Genomic DNA, 18537 nt, shown 5'->3' with positions numbered 1-18537 from the left:
CAATAAATAAATAATGTTAACTAGAAGATAGGATTAGCTTAAAAAAAGTGCCTCCAGTGTGTAGGAGTACCTTGCCTGCACTGAGAAGGCAGCTCAGCTCAGAGGAGTTTTGAAGAGAGGGGAAAGCTGCTATGGAACCTCTGGAGCCAAATCCCCTGTTTTGCACCATGCAGATGGTCATGTTCAGAACAAGGTCTGCACCTTACTCACCCTTTGCAGTCAGATTGACATATGGCCAACGTCAAAAAGCTTATTCTACTCTGTGCCAGTGAAGTCTTCTAGCAAAAACTCAACATCCTCAGAAACAAGCAATTAAAAATTCATTTTCAGGCATGTTCAGATATTTGGTGTAACTTGGAATGCTCCAGGTCAGACACCAGAAGCTGCACAGTTGTACTGGCATGATACTCTGCTCAGACTTTCTAGATGGAGCATTGTGGCCACCCTCTAGCTCACTGAGAAGGGGTGGGGAGGCAGCCCCTGAAGATGCACCCATGCCTGCAGGACTCTCACTTTCCCTGCTTTGAAATTAAATGTTGTTAGGACTGCTCTCTGGGACTGAGACCCCAGATAGGGGAGGCTCATGTCCACAACACTGCTCCCTTACTCCCCAGGTCTGTCGCTGGTATGCACTAGCATCCACCCACCTCAGGAACCATTTGAGATGGCACTACCTGGCCCAGGCTGAAATAATGCTGAGACCACTGTGTTAAACCATGTGGATGATCCTGTTCCAGGACCTAGCAACATAAGTGGGCACTGCTTGATATATGGGAACAGATGTAGTGTGAGTGCTGCCAAACTCTGATGCAGGCTGGAAGCTTCCTGAGCATCCTTCCTCCTAGCAGCCTAGGGAAGGGCACTGTTCTTGTCCCTGAGCAAGCAGCTGTGATTTGTGCTGATGTGAATTAAAAAACACAACTCATTTCAAAATTCTACCTGAGGTTTTGAACAGTTTTTTCCAAACTGCTGAGCAGAGCTCCCAGTAGAAACAGAGCATTCAACTTGGGAAGGAAACACTTCCAACCTAACTTCTTGCTCAGAGTAATTCTATTCTCTTACGATGTCTTTATTTCACTTGGCTTTGAAAAGATAGAGGAGTCAGATAATTAATAATAAAAGACAGTTAAAAAAAAAAATAACCAGTCATTCCAGAGTCTTACAGACCCAAGACAAAACTGATACACCAGCAAGAGCATATGGGCCCTTGCTACTGTGGAACCAAATGCCTGCAGCTGATCTCCATTAGAGAAGCCTCTCTTCACTTCCCTCACCAAAACGATAGGGAAATCCATTTAAGTTTCTTCAAACCATACAACAAGACTTGGCAAGTTTTGTTTCCTCTCATTTAAAATAAAATAAAGCAGAAAAATATGATAACAGTCCATCAAGTGATGTTCCAGTTTCATTTATGTGATGTTCAGAACAGTTTGTGGCAATAAAAGGAATGGGTACTTGAATGAGGTATTATGGTTAGCAGCCTGTGGGAAGATATATTTAGTTTAAAGACTAATAATAGCCTAATGGCAGCAAGGCAATATAATGGAATGTGACAGATGTTGGATGTTCTCTCTTTGCACTGTGCCAGATGTATATTTTAAATTACTGTTTGCATCACGAAAGGGCCAAGAGGCCTCAGTTTAGGATTCAGGGCCCCACAAGGATGAACTCTGCAAACAAGTATGCAATCCTTTTGACATGGTTTAACCCCAGCCTGCAACCAAGCCCCACACAGTCACTCACTCACCCTCCCCTCGTTGTAGGGGGAAGAGAATCAGAAGGGTAAAAGTGAGAAAACTCATGGAATGAGACAAACATGATTTATTAAGCAAAGCAAAACAAGGAATTAATTTGCTGCTTCTCATTTTCAGGTAAGTGTTTGACCATCTCCTGAAAAGCAGGACTCCATCATGTGTAGCAATTACTTGGGAAGACAAATACCATAACTCCAGATATTCCCAACCCCCTTCCCCTTCCTCTTTCTTCCCTGAGCTTTTATATGCTGAACACAATACTCTGTGGTCTGGGACATCCCTTTGGTCATATGGGGTCAGTTTTCCTAGCTATGTCCCTTCACAACTTCTTGTGCACCCACAGCCTACTTCTTGGCAGGGTGGGGTTGAGAAGCAAAAAAGGTCTTGACTCTCTACAAGCACTGCTCAACAATAATGAAACCCTCTATTATATCAACACTATTTCCGGCACAAATTCAAAACACAGCCCCATACTAATTGCTGTGAAAAAAATTGACTCTATGACAGACAAAACCAGCACACCCTTCCCTAAAAATAGAAATGACAAGTTTTTTTATCATGTATATCAATATTTTTGCATAGCCTGGTATTCATAGAACATCCTTAAAGGTGGCATCATCAAAATAGTCACATGAAACCCATTTATTTCCCTGTGCAGGTCATTCAACAATAAGCTTGGCTGTGGGGAGCACTACTTGGCAAGGTGATAACTTCAGGTTGGCTACCTGGACTGAAATCTAAAGCTCCTGGGGGATCACTTCATTTGGGCAGTCAGACAGTGCCACTGGAAATCAGAGGAACCCTTTCCAAAAAGAAAAGCATACATATATTATAGACTTTGAATTAGATTATTGCCAGGAATACTCTGCACAATTAAGCACTATCATTATAAAGCTTTTTTAGTATTTACCCTTCAGTTTTACACTGAAGAGGAAAAAGGTATAATGTCAATTGCAGGTTCGTGTTATAGAAACAACTCTGAAAAGGACAGTGTTAACCTCTGTGTTTTCCTCCCACCAGTGATATCTCACACTCATTTCCATGTAATTTGCCTGTGGTATGAGCTCAGCCTGGACTTCTAGACTCAGACAGTGCCCTTTCCTTCACAGTCTTTCATCACTAAAAATTTATCATTGGTCCATATTATGCCCTGAAACATAGTTTTGCAGACTTGATGCCATCAACATAATTTTACCAAAGCTGTGAATTAGTAAAACATGAGACCAACGCTACAGACTAGGAGTTTCCAGCTCACATCCTCTCTACCTTGTTGGCTCTACAAAACTGTCAGAAGTAAAACACAGAGACCTGCCATAAGTCTCTACAACCCATGCAGTAAGACCAGCTTTTCCATAAAAACTCTCCAGATTAGAGTTATATGAGTATTACACAGTGAGATGAGATGCTGTTGAGAATAACTTCAAAGGGTAAATGTAGACTTCCATGTGGCAAGTCCATGGCTTGCTAAATTACTGTGCTCTTTGCTCTGACATCAAAGTTCTCAGGAGTTAGAAGCAGCAAGCATACAGCTTAAAGCACACATCTCTGTCCTACCAACATATATCAATTGGGGTTAAATCACTCCTACATCAGAGGATAACCCCATCTCACGTGTCCAGTTGCACCCATCTGAGCTCCTGCCATCATCAGAGCGTCCAGCTGTCCCAGCACTTAATGAAGGAATTCTTACAAGGTTTTGCAGGAAAGAAGAGATCTATTTTCACCTGGAGGACTAAGGAACAAGGAGAATGAAACAGTCCTCCCATGGTTAGATTGGAAACTGAGAGCTGAATCCTGTTTTTCTGATTCCCAAACAGCGCCCTAAACATTAGCTTATTTTGCCTCCAATAACAGATTCAAGATGTGACAGGATTCTGACATATGGATTTCTTTCCCCCACCCCAAGGTTTCTGAGCATTTGGGGTTTGATCAGCCACTGTCACCACCATGTTTCTTCAAAGAGATGTTCTGAAGTGTTCTAATGAGCAGCTGCAACCCAAAACAGGGAGAAATGGTTCACAGATCCTCAGAGCTACTATGTGGATATGTGGTTGGGATCAAAGGGGAATGCAGATGACAACAGCAGTGCTTAAAAGAGATCTTGAGAGTCGCATTTTCTTGCACAAAGTTTTATATAACCACACCACTTTGTTCTCAAATATTTAAACAGGTTAGTGACAATATTAAACTGTAATCATTATAGCATGACAACATATTGAAGCCAGTGTGGTGAAAGTGCTTTGTATTCCCAGTCATCCTACAGTCTTTAATATCTGACCATGAGTCAGATCCAAGAAGGTATTAGAACAAACTAGGCTGCCAACAAATTAATAATTAGATATCTCCTTGATCAACTACTTACTTTCACAGATGCTCATATGCTTACTATACTACAGTGTCATCAATAAAATCTTTGGCTGTTTTAAGGCAGAGAGTACAACTCTGTGCTGTGAAGTACAGTTACAACAACGCAACTCTTCACAAAGGTGGTGGTTTTGGTTCAAATCATATGTGATTTTAAAAAAAATCATCTAAGATACACTAAGCAAATAGCAGTAACAACAGCTAAACTAACCTTTCCTTTATCTCCCACAAAAGGACTTCTCAAATGTCAGAGGGATTTCCATAAGAGACACCTTACAGTTATCCCCTTCTTGCTCTCAAGGAATTGTTTTTCTTACAGCAACTCAAAGTGTTGGACTCTATAAAGTTTCCTGGTAAATGAGGAACAAATAAATACATGTTTAGTAAGAAGCTATTAACTCCTCTGACAATGATAGTGCTGTCCATTTGTTGGTGAGCATGCCTCCATGGGAGGCAGTGTGAGCTCTGGATGTGTGATCCAGTGGGAAACTCAAGAGAGTGGCCATGGAAATGCCACTCTCCAAAGAAAAGAGTCAGGAAATTAAAAGACAGAGACCCAACACTTCCCAGCTCCCAAGTAATTTCCAGCAGTAATTCCAGTTGTTGTGCAGCTACTCATTTCTCATTCCAAATTCCTTCCAAGAATGACATGGGCTTTACTGATCAAAATACCAGAGCAAACAGAACTGAGTATTGCCCCACAAGTCTGCAGGACTGAGACTTTCTGACCTCTTCCCTGAACCTTACCTCTTCCCAGCACCCTGTTCCCCAAATTACCTTTGCTTTTGTAAATCCTACCTGAGACTCCATAATCTTAAAACTCTACCCCTTCCATAACATACTTCCCACAAGGACAACAAAGGAAAATACATCAATAATATGCTTTCACATGTTATTCTTCCACAAGATTTCCCAGATATCTCTGTCCTTCAAGGGTGCGATAAGGAAAATACTGGACTAGGCATTTGCTTCATTTGTTTATTAAAATGGCAAGTTACCTTTAGTTTCAGCTGTGAATAAGCTATCATAGTCCTTTGTGCCTTACCCTTAATTAAACACATTCAACATTTTTAATTTCCATTTTCATTGTCTCTGCACAAACTATTTTTGTTGAAAAAAACCTTGACAGGGTTTTAGTGGCAGAGTATTTGTTAGTTGTAGCTACAATTGCTAGGCATGCCTTTAGAGGAATTTGAATTAATAGTTGATAGATTTAAATTAACAATAACTGCATAGATGAAACATCCCAAGTTATGGTAGCACTGTAAGTGACCTATTTGTTTTTCAAAAGCTTTTGAACCTTTTCCAGTGTAGAGAGAATGGGAAGAATAAGATACAATGAATGCAAGAGCTGGAGGGATTGGAGCAGGAGGAAAAACTGAGTGTGAGTATCACCAGAGATGCTTGGGGGTTCAACAAAACCAGCTACTGAAATCATGTCTTGTCTCAAAATAGATTTGAAAAATTGCTTCCACAGGTTCCCTCTGCTATTGCCATTCACCCAAAAGCCCTGTTGTTTCTATCTTGGGCTGCCTGGTTTGTTTTTTTTTCCTGTCTACTGAGGAGTGGATGCAGAAGTCCACACCCATCACATATAGGAAGCCAGTACCTCTTAACTCTTCTGCCTTAGATCCCGTGGCCAAATCACCCTGAGAACACTGTTCCTTCACCAGGATAACTGTCCTGGTAGCCTCACTGTATCGTGACTGCGTCCTCTGTGAATATTATCCCTAAACAGAAAAAGGAAAGTTATAAGTTATTCCCCTCAGGTAGGGAAAAAAGTGGGTGAAATAATATTAGTTCAGTCATTTAGACTGGATTTTTAAACATATTTAAGGACCAAACATGCTGTGAGGCACTAGAAGAATTTTCAAAATCGTATCAGGCGTTCCCATCAATTAAATAGCAATAGGGAAATCTAAGAGCTTCAGGAAATCCCACATATATGAACATGTCTCCATGGAACAAGCACTTTATTATCTTTAAAAAGGTGTCTTTTTGCTCATTGACACTGCAAATTGGTATATTCAAACCACAAACTTGAAAAGATACTTTTATCACTATATTCAAACTAATTGCTTAAAGTATTTAACTGACCTAATAATCAATTTTAATTTGTTTCATTTTTAATATATTTGTCCTTTCCAGCAGCATTGTGGATCCATTCAGTCCACTGCAGAGAGGACCTGATGATAGTTTTTTCTCACACCCCTTCCCAAACCCAGCATAACAGCATTTGTAAAGTATCTCTTTCTTTCCCCATTGATAGCTCTGACTGATTATAATTTACAGTCACTTTGGATTACTATATATTAACAAAGTCCCTTGCATATGTTCAAGGTCCATTCAAATTCAGCCTCTTTGCACTTATCGCTGTAGTAACAGAAGTAATTTTAAGCCGTCTTATTTTCCAAGCCTAGCTTAAGAAGATGACAATTAAAAAAGCTGACAAAAGAAAAAGTAAGGGTGGCAAATCATGAGGGTTTAGGTCTTATTCTCAAATGATTTTCCAAACTTAAGCTTGCAAACTTAGACTACATGTAAACTACACACCTGTAGTTTTAAGAATGCAATTTGCAGCAAGACAGAGGTTTTGCCTATGTAAAATCTGTGCATGTGCAAATGTACATAGAAGAGACTGTGAAGAACCTAACAGCATTTGCAGATATTTAGCATTTGCCTTTTCTACAGACACTTTCTCAAAAGTGCACTGAGCTGACACAGAGGACTCCAAATGGCTCTTTTCTCCCAAACATGTTGGTCAGCTAGAAGAGATACTTCTGGTCCACAGGCATTGCATACCTGCTTCTTTCAGCAGCCCCATGCTTAGGAAAATTTTCATGATGAAGAATGCCATTGAAATGTTAAAAAAAAAAACACCCTCAGATATAAAGAGAGAGAGAGAGAGGGAGAGAAAGATACATACATACTGTTTTGGTATAGTATATAAGGATTTAATTCTACAGTAACACACTTGCGTGGATAAATAGAGTAGAAGATGCAAAGATTTCATCCAAGACCTCAGATCTGTGCCTGGCCTGGAGTATTCTCAAACCTGTGCTTTGCAGTAATTCTGTTTGCAGCTAATGTGCATACTGATCATAGATTTGCTTTGACCAGTTTCTATTTTTATTAGTACAGTTTGCTTAGCTTATTGGAGTCTGCTGTAGTGTGATACATCCCAAACACCTATCAGTGCAATTAAAACTGAACGACAATAACTCCCATTTAATCAGACCTATATGAGAGAAAAGGTAATCCACTCAATGACAAGGATTTTACTTAGGGTTAAGCAAGAGTTAACACATGTAATTCTAATCTCCAAAACTAAAGCTTCTCTGCACTGGCTAAATACATCTGCAAGCCCAAATACATCCTCAGGTTCAACTGCACAACCCCACACCTCTCCCTAGTGACAGCTGTGTATGTTCTATTAACCTTTTGGCTGTTCACATCCATGTGACTGTCAGATAAACTTTAGACAAATTATTTTCTTTTTTTATTTTATTTTTATTTGCAGGTTGATAGAATTGATTGTTGTGGTTTTTGACCAGTAGAAGTGCAGTTATGAAAGTAAATTTAAGCCCACTGTCAAATACACTTTTCTTAGCTATTTTTCACAGAGGCTTAAAAGCCATCTGTGGTATCCCTAAGATCAAAGTATCACAAACTGAAAGTCTCTCTTTCAGCTGCCCAAACTGCAATTTGGACAATATTACTGGTTGTCATGTAGCAGACTAGGTTAAGATATTACGACCTAGCAGCTAGAAAAATCCTAATCTTTTTACTTGTAAAAGCAAAGTAAAGGAGCAAGAAATCCCATGAACATGAAGCTTTTCTTGCTATCTTTTCCATTGATTTACTCTTCAGAACCAAACTGGTCTTTGAATTAATGCACAAATCTGACAAAAGACAAAACAACATTTAAATTATCATTGAGAAATACCCAGCCAAACTTAATTACTTCTTCTATTGTGGCTCATTAAGAAGCTGTTCCATTAAAGCTGTAGAGTTAAATAATGACAGAGATGAGAGAGTTAAGGTTCAGCGAGCTACTGCGCAACTGTGAAAGTGCTTGTAAAATGCTTGGATTGTACTTTTAAAAGGCTAGATCTTTCTCCCTATTTACAACCTACCTTAGTTCTTCCTAATATCTCCTTACTGATGAAAAGAATCTTGTCATTTTTGCCTATCTGGAGCTGGAAGGAACCAGGTAGGCGACAAAGTGTTATAGGGAGATAATAAAGGCTAGGAGGAGCAATGGATTTCAGAGGACTTAAGCTGAACACCATCGTGTCTAGTCTAGCTGAGCTCAGAGTGCAAGAATATGTGAAGAGGATGGGCTTGAGCTGGGAGTGTTAGAGGGGGCTGAATATTGGGCTGCAGAGGGAGCTCAATGCCATTCTAGAAAACAGGAAGGCTAGAATAGGGTGGTAATCTAAAACTTCTGCATAACACTGACTGTGTTCACATAATCAGGTTATTTTCTGCATTATGCTTTTGGCTAGATATCACAGCCCTGTAACTGTGTTGCTATAATAAGGAAAGACAGCAGTAACTAATAGAATATAATCTCATTTAACAGCTTGGCTTGATTTCTCTTGTTGTGCTCCAATTTCACATTGTAATATCTCTGCAATAACTAGACATAAATGGACAATGCTGAGCACCAAGCATCACTGATCACTTAGTAGGGAGATAACTCATGTGACTGTGTCCCATGGCCAGTCCACTGTTTTTGACACTTCTGCCATACTCATTTCATACTGTCTGCTCATTAGAATATCTTGATTCATTTTCCAAATATTTAGTTAGTTTTTTCTTGCCCCTATTACTCCTATTGGAAAGCTGTTCTAGAAGCCCAGAGCTCTGATACTGGGAACCTTCTTATTTCCAGCCTAAAGTTATTAATGCCCAATGTATGCTCCTGCTTCTTATTTGATGCTGCAGACTCTGCAGATGAAGAGTGAAGAGTCACAAAACGCAACTCATCTTCTCAACAGACCAGACCAATACTTTAAAAATCATGTAAAGCTCTTAGTCTATACCTTGTGCTAAGCAACCTTGAACTGGTTTAGAAGCCTGTAGCAGAGTTCTTACCACATTTGTCAAAAGAGGGAAGAAACAGAAGTGTGATGCTGTTTGCAATGATCCTTGCACACCTTTGAACAGCCCAGATACTTTGCTCAGTGGAAATATGTTGAGCCTAGAATTCTTAGGATAGCATGAAAGCCACCCCTTTGTATTAGTTACATAGCTTTGTCTGTCAAAAACCAGAACTGATCTCCAAATAAGAGAAGCTGCTACTAATTTCATACGACTGCCCTGTTTCCATTTCAACTCGAAAAGCCTACTGACCTTGCTGGCTCTAACATTACCTGAGGTGAGACCAGAAGAGATACAGTGTTGGGTCAATAGATACTGATACCTGCGAATCCAATACTGATACCTGTGTATCTAATTCAAGCGTTTGCTTTCTGAAACTGTATCTACCTGCATTGCTTTTTATTAACAGACCATTATGAATGTGCCTCTGGCAAATTTGCTGTTAATGGAAATGTAGAAACGTCCCTTGATACTGTCTAAAATGGTTTATAGAGAACAGAAAACGATAACGGGACATGTGCCAGTGAAGAGGTCAGAAGCAGTGTAAAACTCACTTGCTTAGCGTTCCCTGTCAGTAACAGGCTAGTTTTTCCCAAGCCTCTTTGTTAAAACAGAAGTCCTTCCGCTGCCTTGTACCCTGCTTGCCATCAACACTGCAAAACCAAAAGGTCATCTGAAGAACTAGCTCAGGAGCTCTAGCTGTGTGCCCATGCTAAGAAGTATCTCCAGATCAATGTCAACCAGTTTTCTGGGCTTCAGTCTAAGTCTTGGTCTCAGGAAGATAAAACATATACATTAGCCTCATCCTTACAGTATTTAGGCGACACCATACATAGCCAATGGTAATTACTTCACATTTGCAGTGGAAAAGTTCATCTAAGTGGGAAATTTTGTGCAGAGGAGGTATTCTTAAAGATGAAATAAGCCACAGGCTACCCAAAGCTTGTAAGGCCTTTGGGAAAACTGATGAAACTGGGGAGGGAGAGCAGACAGACACGACACACAGGGCATGACACAGATGACATGACACAGATTGGGAACAAAACTTTTTGTCTATTAGGCAATAGTCATTATATTCCTATCTTATAAGCATCATATTTGGACTGCCCAGAGCTTCTAAATTAGAGAAGTCTATCAGTTTTGTCTAAGTTTCCTCAAAATATTTGCAAGAAGATATAAGGCAGTAGAAAGAGCAAAAACATGACTGAATGTCCTGTGGTGAAAATAAATCTGATAAAAAGCTTAAAAGATAGGAAGACACCTAGCCAGAAATATGTCTTTCCACTGACACATAGAAACACAATTGCATGACAGAGGGGAAAAAAAGGTTTCAGAAGACAATTTATTTACAGCTTAACAACATTTAAACCAGCTATTATTAAATTAGCTTAAATGAAAAAGAAATCACTGGCAAATTGGAAAAGAACAACCCTTAGATCAATCTGACAAATTTGTTTTCCTGCATATGGGAAAACAACCCTTGCAAAATGTAAACCTCACAGCTGGATGAGAACACATAAGCAAATTAAATGCAGAGCATAGATTGTTGGTTGTCACCATCCACAGTAACGTACAATCGGAGCACCCCACAAAAATGAGAGACTATCAGCTTCTCTCCATTTAAAGCTGCATAGAAATCTGAATTTACCAGCAAAACCAGGGTGTCTCCTTCTAACACCAGGCATAAACGTTCTTGAAGATCTACTCAAAGCCACTTAACATATCACATTTGAAAAGGGTTAAATGGCAGATCCTAAAATCCCCTCGATCTCTCCATAGCCTCTGCTTAGCAGCATTGCATTTCCATTTGAACTACAAATGACCCTGTACACACAATCATGTAATTCATATTTATATAAACAGAGGGTACAGTATGTATAATTTGAAAGATTTCTGGGAGGGGATGCATCATAACTAAACTCCCACTTTTCCCTTGAGGAAACAATCCCATTTGGTTTTAGTTAACTTCAAAGGAGAAAAGTATTTTTCCTTCTGTGTCAATAACTTAAGAGAAATTTGTCATTTCTGTCCACAAATCCAGCTTTTAGAGTTGCCCTAACTGTTTGCAGTAAAGCAGTGACACACATACACACATGCAAGCCTGCACCCCCCCCTTTTCACACACACACAAACATACAGAGCACAGCAACTGCAACACAATGAAATGCTCCTGCAGCAATTTCTAACCATGAAAACTGAGTTTAGTTTCACTGACTTGCCAGAAACCTCTCCGCACTGGGGAGTTGTATTTCCAAGCACATACCATGGGACCAGGACCTTTGGTGACATGTTGTTCCAATTTGATTGAGGTTGGCTTGCAAGCCAGGCCTTTCAAATCATAACCAGCACAGAAACTATCTCCTATGAAACACTGCAGAAAAGTGAGACTGCAGCAGCAAACCTGGGAAGGTTTCATTTTGGGGTCAGTGCAGCTTTAAGTACTGATAACATTTTTTTCCCCTCAGAGTTTGTCCCAGAACTGTTTTGGGGTAGGCTGAAAGGACATTGTTTGCTTTTACTTGGAAATTTATGTGCCCTGATTGCCTAATTCAGAATTTGGGGGAGAAAAAAAAAAAGTATGAACATTTAAAGGAACGGATTTGGATTAGAAAATACTGCATATAAATCTTAGGCAATCATCACTTTTTTTCAACTTATTCATTGTCCGCAGCACAGAGCTAGGAAGGCATTATTTTCAAAACAAATTAATAGAAAAAGTGCAATAATGTCTATTGTCTATAATAAAGCATAATATTTAATTCATAATGAGTCAGACTGTCCCAATTTTAAAAATTTGCAAATACATTACCCAAGCCATGTAAGAGCTGCAGCTGTGTCTCGGTGCAGTGGAGCAACTTTAACCCTGCTTGACACCAGGTTGATACTCCCATGCTTTCTGATCCATGGCTGTCAAAGCCTCAGCATGGTCCCTGTCTGTCATTTGCAACTGAGCCCTGCTAAGCACTTTGCCCGGTTATTTGCCTCCCTGCAGAAGGGATTACTAGCAGCTACCTCACTTGTGAAACTAATCTTAGCTCAGACTACAGCATTTCATAATGAATTATAGTGTTTGATAGAACTGTTCAAACATAGAGAAAAGCATAATAGCTAGAAACATGTTCTCAAGTGTACGCTAATCATGTATCTTGCTTTCAAGTGCTTTAGTTTAATTTAGATATTAGTTGAAGTATAAAATTCATCAGGGCTTTGAACCATATAAATAAGTCATGTTTCAAGATATAGGGCCAGTAGATTGGAGTAGTTTCTTTGACATATCATTGAGATTACGCTAATCCAAACTGTCTGGAAATCTGACCCATAAATTAGAGATATTTAAATGGGAAGTAACAGTTCTAATACAGCTCTCTCTGTCAGCTGTACAAAATATAAGCAAGAGAAGACAAAGTACTCCATTCTTACTTACATTAATAACTGTTTTCACTACCATGGAAATGAAAAGATCCTTACAAAAGTATGATATATCTCAAGACTGCAGGGAAAAGTCATACAATATTCTGAGCAGAACACTAGCAGGACTACATGCTCAATAACATCTAGTTCCTTAAGACTGCAATATGCTACATGTTTGTCTTAGATTTTTTTACATCTATTAAATAGCTTGTTGGATAACTAGTGAGAAGTAAAGAAGCAAGTTCTAAGCACTAATGGCTATACAAGAGGGTGGAGGAGAAAGCTGTACAGGCAGCCTTAATTCCTCTCTTTCATAGCCCAATACTTCCTCTTTCTAGTCCTTATTTTAGTGCTCTTAAACCCAAGGCAGCAATGAGGAGACTAGCTTCTTCCCTAATGTGGATTTGCCAGATGTTCTCCACCTCCTGAGGGACTTTTTTGTTGGATATGCACATACCTCAGCACCTGTTACAGGAGTCATGAATCACCACTCCTAAACTTTTAAATTAACACCGCTACCTTCACCCTGAGAAAACAGCTTTAGCCATGGGGCTAACAAAAGTTTTGTGCAAGGCCCTGCCCCGGTAGCAGTCGGTATATCCCCTCTAGTACAGAGATGGACCAAGGTATACCAACAGGACATCTGACCCACTGCTTTGCAAGCAGACAGGTCAGAATACGTGATCTCAACAACACAGGGATGGATGATGGATGGAAAAGCCTACATATCTCCAGGGAATGTTAAACCCATCCAAACTTCATTCACAGATAAATGGTGTTCTTCCTCTTTGCTGGGATCCCTATTGCTCAGCTACTTCCCCTATAGTAAAGCATTGCAGTGAGAGAAGAAAGTGAGTATTTTGTCTTCCCTTGAGGAGAAAAGCACCCTTTCTAGATATGAATGCATAAAGGAAAGCTGAAAGAAAGAACTCACAAAGAATGAATGCCTGCTGAAAAGTGCTACTATCTTATGGGGCCATCTAAAGCCGGGATACAAACAAGGATAGAAACAACTGATTCAATCTGTTAAAATAAATTTAAAGAACAAGCATAGACGGAAGTCAAAGCATTGCCACTGTATGTACGACATCAAGAAGGGAAGATGAAAGAGATTTTGCTTTCAAGCACCATGAGTGATGCAAAGTCGTGTCACTCTATAATGAACAATAAGGGATGTTCTGCTCCAGGACAGGAACTCTCCTGGAAACACAGTTTGTTGACTTCTAATGAGCTGGTTTGCCTGCCAATATGTTAAGAATAAATTCACACATTGGGACTATCTTCTGAACTTTCCTTGGGCACATTCTGAAAAACGAGGATATATTCCCCTGAGCATAGGAAAAGGTCCTTATACTGGAAGTGGAAAAACACATGTAAACAAGCTATGCTGATTCTTTATCCCTGAGATGGTCAAAACAGAGTTCAAAAATATACTCAACAGAAAAGAAGAATATCTCAGCATATGAGTTCCTCTCAGTTCTGTGTCAGATTAATAAATGCATATGCAAATGTCTCATGAAACTTCTTTTGGAAGACATTAAAAAGGAGCACTTCGTTAACATGTTGCTGAGAGTCAGCAACAGCTGTATAAACCTAAACACCTACCTGCATTCCAAATTGAAAACAGATTAAAAGATAACCAAGATTTTTTTCACCCCAAATGGCAAAGAGATGTTGATATAAAATTAACTTTTTATTCAAGTTTACAGTAGGAAGGAGGTAAAGAAAATATGGGGTGTAGAAATCTAAAAAAGGGGATAAAATGGGGGGGTGGAGGAAGAAGAAATAGTGCATATTCTGACTGAAAGAGTGTTCAGGAACTATTGCTCAAGAGGAGGAAATCTGTGACTGTAAGCCACATAACAGCATTGCAGTTAAACAGGTTTTTTAAATTACTATATCTGAAGTAAACTCTAGGGCTATAAAGACGCTCACTGTGGACCAGACCTAATAATGTTCAAATGTATGTCCTAACCAGGGTCTTTAAACTTTTTAAGATTCCTAGGCACATACAGGATCAGGCAAAACACACAGTTTTATTTATATATATATATGTACATATATATATATAGTATATGGTAACATGCAGGAAAGGAATGATTCACTTTCCAGTACTGCATCCAATGAACCATGGAATATAACATTTTTTGCTTCTTGGTGGTAACTGTCAAAATGCATTTACTTTGGGGAGACGAAGAGGGAATGCACAAAGAAGTGTAGAATAATTATGTGTTGAAAATTAAACCCAGTTGTCTGAACTGGGAAGAACAATGTAAAGTACCAAAGGAGGTCTAAAGTGTTTTGGCCAACAAACTTAGCGGTCATCCAAGACAACATACTTTGTGAATGAGAGGCGAAGTCAGTTCTTTGTAGTGCACTCCTCACCTCTGGTTTTGAGAGTTCAGATCTACATCTAACACCATAGAATTCACAATTTACTGGCATAAAGCTGTTTCTATCACACCCATCCAAAAAACTGTGGGTAACGTCCAAGGACACAGAGGCAGGCCCAAATTATTTGTTCATGGATATATGCATTTGCTGGACTCCAGAAAGGGATTTTAAAGAACAAATTCCCATTCAAGAGTGGCATGAAAGAAGGAATTTTCTCCCTGCTTCAGACCAACAACAATGACAGAGTTGGAAGAACTATGAAACTCAACCTCTCCAGGATGTCTGTGGAGCCGGGATTGTACTGGCAAAACTTTTAACTCCCAGTTTGCACCCTGAATAAACCCACAGGACAGGCTCTCTAAGACCCAAAGGGTCTGTGTCCACCATATGGAACACCTGAATTACACAGTTTCACTGCCAGAAATTCCTGCTAAGGAAGCAGTGGGTAGAAACGATAGTCACTGTGGAACATCCATGGAAAAAACACAGCTCCGTGAAAGGCAGAGAAGTTGCCAGCTGTCTCAGTGCTTCAACCATCACCACTGTGACAAGACTCAGAGGTATAGCATGTACTCACTATGATTAAGACATTGCTTCACAAAAAGCAAACACAACAATTAAATGAAATGAGATGCTTGCTCTGCTGATGGTGGAGATTCTTGCCTATCAGCAAGTTATCAGCATTGGAGTGATTTTTCTGTTAATCTATCCTGTGGTCTTTTCTTGCACCCTGACTGATTATGCCCTGAAGAGATACTAGATTCCACAAAGACATTGAAAAGAGAACAAGCATAGAGCCAAAGCAAGCCTTGCAATGACTAATGCCAAGATGAAGGGGCGCCCAAAGGGAGGTTGGGCAAGTGATGGAATCTGAGCATTTTGGACAAGGGAGGATGGTATGCACTTCTCAAAGCTGTGCATATAACAAAATATAAAGGGAGACTGCAGGCATGTCACTGCCATGTACCCTGCATTTTAAGGATGGATACACGGAATGAAAAGTTTAATACATTTTCTCACTTTAGATCTTTTGTGTCCTATATATAATTCACATATATGCCCCAAGGAAAAAAAGCTGTAAATCACACACAAGTCTCTCTTTTTTTTCCCCACCTTTTCTTTTTATTTTTATGGTTTGTTACATGAAATTTCATAAATTTGTAGAACATGCAATACCAGTGTTTTCGTCTTTTCCCTTTGACTGTGTAATATGTACTAATGTATTAGCATTGTTATCATGTCATAAGTTCTGTAAGATAGAATAAACAATAGCCTAGAAACTGAGGGAAAAGAAGTGAGCGAAATTCAGGATGAAGTTTTCAAAAACTACTTGCCATTCCCAGTGTTTTGGTTACAGAATGTTCAAGTTGATGTATTCTAGAAAGATTTTGACTCTTCTGTGGTTAGGAAGTCAGTACTTGTGTTATACTTCTGTAAGGTATCTCAGGCCATGCTCATTTAGACACCGCAAACAGTTAAAGGCTTTCTCTACCTCACTCCAAGAATGCCAGCAGCTCTCCCAAAGGCATACAGACAACAGTACTGCCCGAGCCAAAAGGTCGTGTTGACCAGTTCAAAGCTCAAGTGGAGCAATTTTGCATTTGTTGATGTCAGACTGTGTAAGGATGCCATCAGCTTAGGCATTCCAAAACCCAAGAAAGAGTTCCTCATAGAACAAAACATAAACAAACAATCTTGCGAATCATCTTTTTGTAAGCAACTGGTAACATCAGGAACACATATTTTTTCACAGATAATATGATGTCATTCTGAATGACAGGAATATCTGTGTTTTTCAAGGTTTTGGGGTTAGTTAGCTTTGCAGGAAACAAAAAAGATATTGTGAATGACACTACAGAAACCATGAGACATGAGAGCAGAAGACTACAGCTAAATTCGTAGACTCTATTACTCTATGGAGGTAAATGGAGATATTGTCTACAGATATTTGGCCCAGCATATTTTTCTTGAAGTGAAGGAACAAAACCATTTCAGGGGCTGTGAGGGGAGCTATTCTTCCTGAAGCTCCACACTGTCTCCTCTGACAGTCATGGAATGACAAATCCAAAGGCTGGTACACTTACATTTTTATGTCTTAAAGAAGTAGGATGACATGGTGGATGACCCACCTAGTTGATCCAGGAAAGCCAGTAGATGTAATCTTTTTAGGCTTCAGCAAAGTTTTTTATATTGTCTTTCATTGTATCCTTCTGGACAAAATGTCCAGCATACGGCTGAATAACCATGTTACATGATGGGCAAGCAACTGGCTCACAAGTTGGGCACAAGGAGTTATAGTGAATAGGGTGATATCAGGCTGGCATCCAGTCACAGGTGCAGTTCTGCTGGGCTCCATCCTCAGCTCAGGTCTCTTTAACATCGTCATTAGCAACTTGGACACAGGACTTAAAGGAATATTAAGTTTGCCTACGCACTAAATTGGAAGGAGCTGTCAACTCCCTCAAGAGCAGAGAGGCCCTGCAGAGAGACCTCAAAAAATTAGAGACATAGACAATCACCAACCGTATGAAATTTAACAAGGGCAAGTGCTGGATTCTGCACCTGGGATGGGGTGACCCTGGATGTACTGACAGACTGGGGAATGAGAGGCTGAAGAGAAGCACTGTGGAAAGGGACCTGAGGGTCCTGGTCAACAGCAAGTTGAACATTAACAGTGCCCTGGCAGCCAGGAGGGCCAACCGTGTCCTGGGGGGCGTCAGGCAAAGCATCACCAGCTGGTCAATGGTGGGGGGGATTGTCCCACTCCGCTTTGCACTGGGGCAGCCTCACCTTGAATATTCTGGCAGTTTTGGGCACCACAATATAAAAAAGATATTAAGCTGTTAGAGAGTGTCCAAAGGAGGGCAACGAGGATGGGGAAGAACCTTGAGGGGAAGCCATATGAGGAGTGGCTGAGGTCACTTGGTCTGTTCAGGCTGAAGAAGAAGAGACTGAGAGAAGACCTCATTGCAGTCTACAACTTCCTCGTGGGGGGAAGGAGAGGGGCAAGCGCTGGTCTCTTCACTCTCATGACCAGTGACAGGATTCAAGGAAATGGCATAAAGCTGAGTCAGGGGAGGTTTAGGTTGGATATCAGGAAAAAGTTTTTCACACAGAGGGGAGTTGGGCACTGGAACAGGCTCCTCAGGGAAATGGTCATGGCACCAAGCCTGACAGAGTTCAAGAAGTGTTTGGACAACATTCTCAGGCACATGCTGTGACCCTTGGGGTGTCCTGTGCAGGGCCAGGAGTTGGACTTGATCCTAATAGGTCCCTTCCAACTCAGCATGTTCTGTGATTCTAGGACCTACATCACAAGTGTGTTCCTTGCTAGTCACTATACTGCCACATATATGATTTAACTCAAATGAAAATCCTAGAAAAGCTAAGATCCCAGCAGGTTGCAACCAGCAGGGCATTTGTATCTGCAGTTACCAGGTGATAAGCCATTATACAATTGGCTACATTATCTTTCAGTATAAACCAAAGACAGATTCAAGTTTGCATT

General features: G+C 40.1%; 1 long non-coding RNA gene across 1 annotated transcript; it reads right to left on the bottom strand.

The window, feature by feature from the left end:
* Window positions 1-351: 351 nt before the first annotated feature.
* LOC116787857 lies at window positions 352-17897 on the bottom strand. Its single transcript, XR_004357474.1, has 3 exons — window positions 17703-17897; window positions 12925-12931; window positions 352-362 (listed from the first exon to the last, which is right to left on the bottom strand). It is a non-coding gene; the product is annotated as an uncharacterized LOC116787857 (long non-coding RNA).
* Between the last annotated feature and the right edge of the window lie 640 nt (window positions 17898-18537).

Source organism: Chiroxiphia lanceolata, chromosome 1 (genome assembly GCF_009829145.1).
Source record: "Chiroxiphia lanceolata isolate bChiLan1 chromosome 1, bChiLan1.pri, whole genome shotgun sequence".
NCBI classification, from domain to species: Eukaryota; Metazoa; Chordata; class Aves; order Passeriformes; family Pipridae; genus Chiroxiphia; species Chiroxiphia lanceolata.
This window is presented reverse-complemented; position numbering and strand designations above follow the sequence as displayed.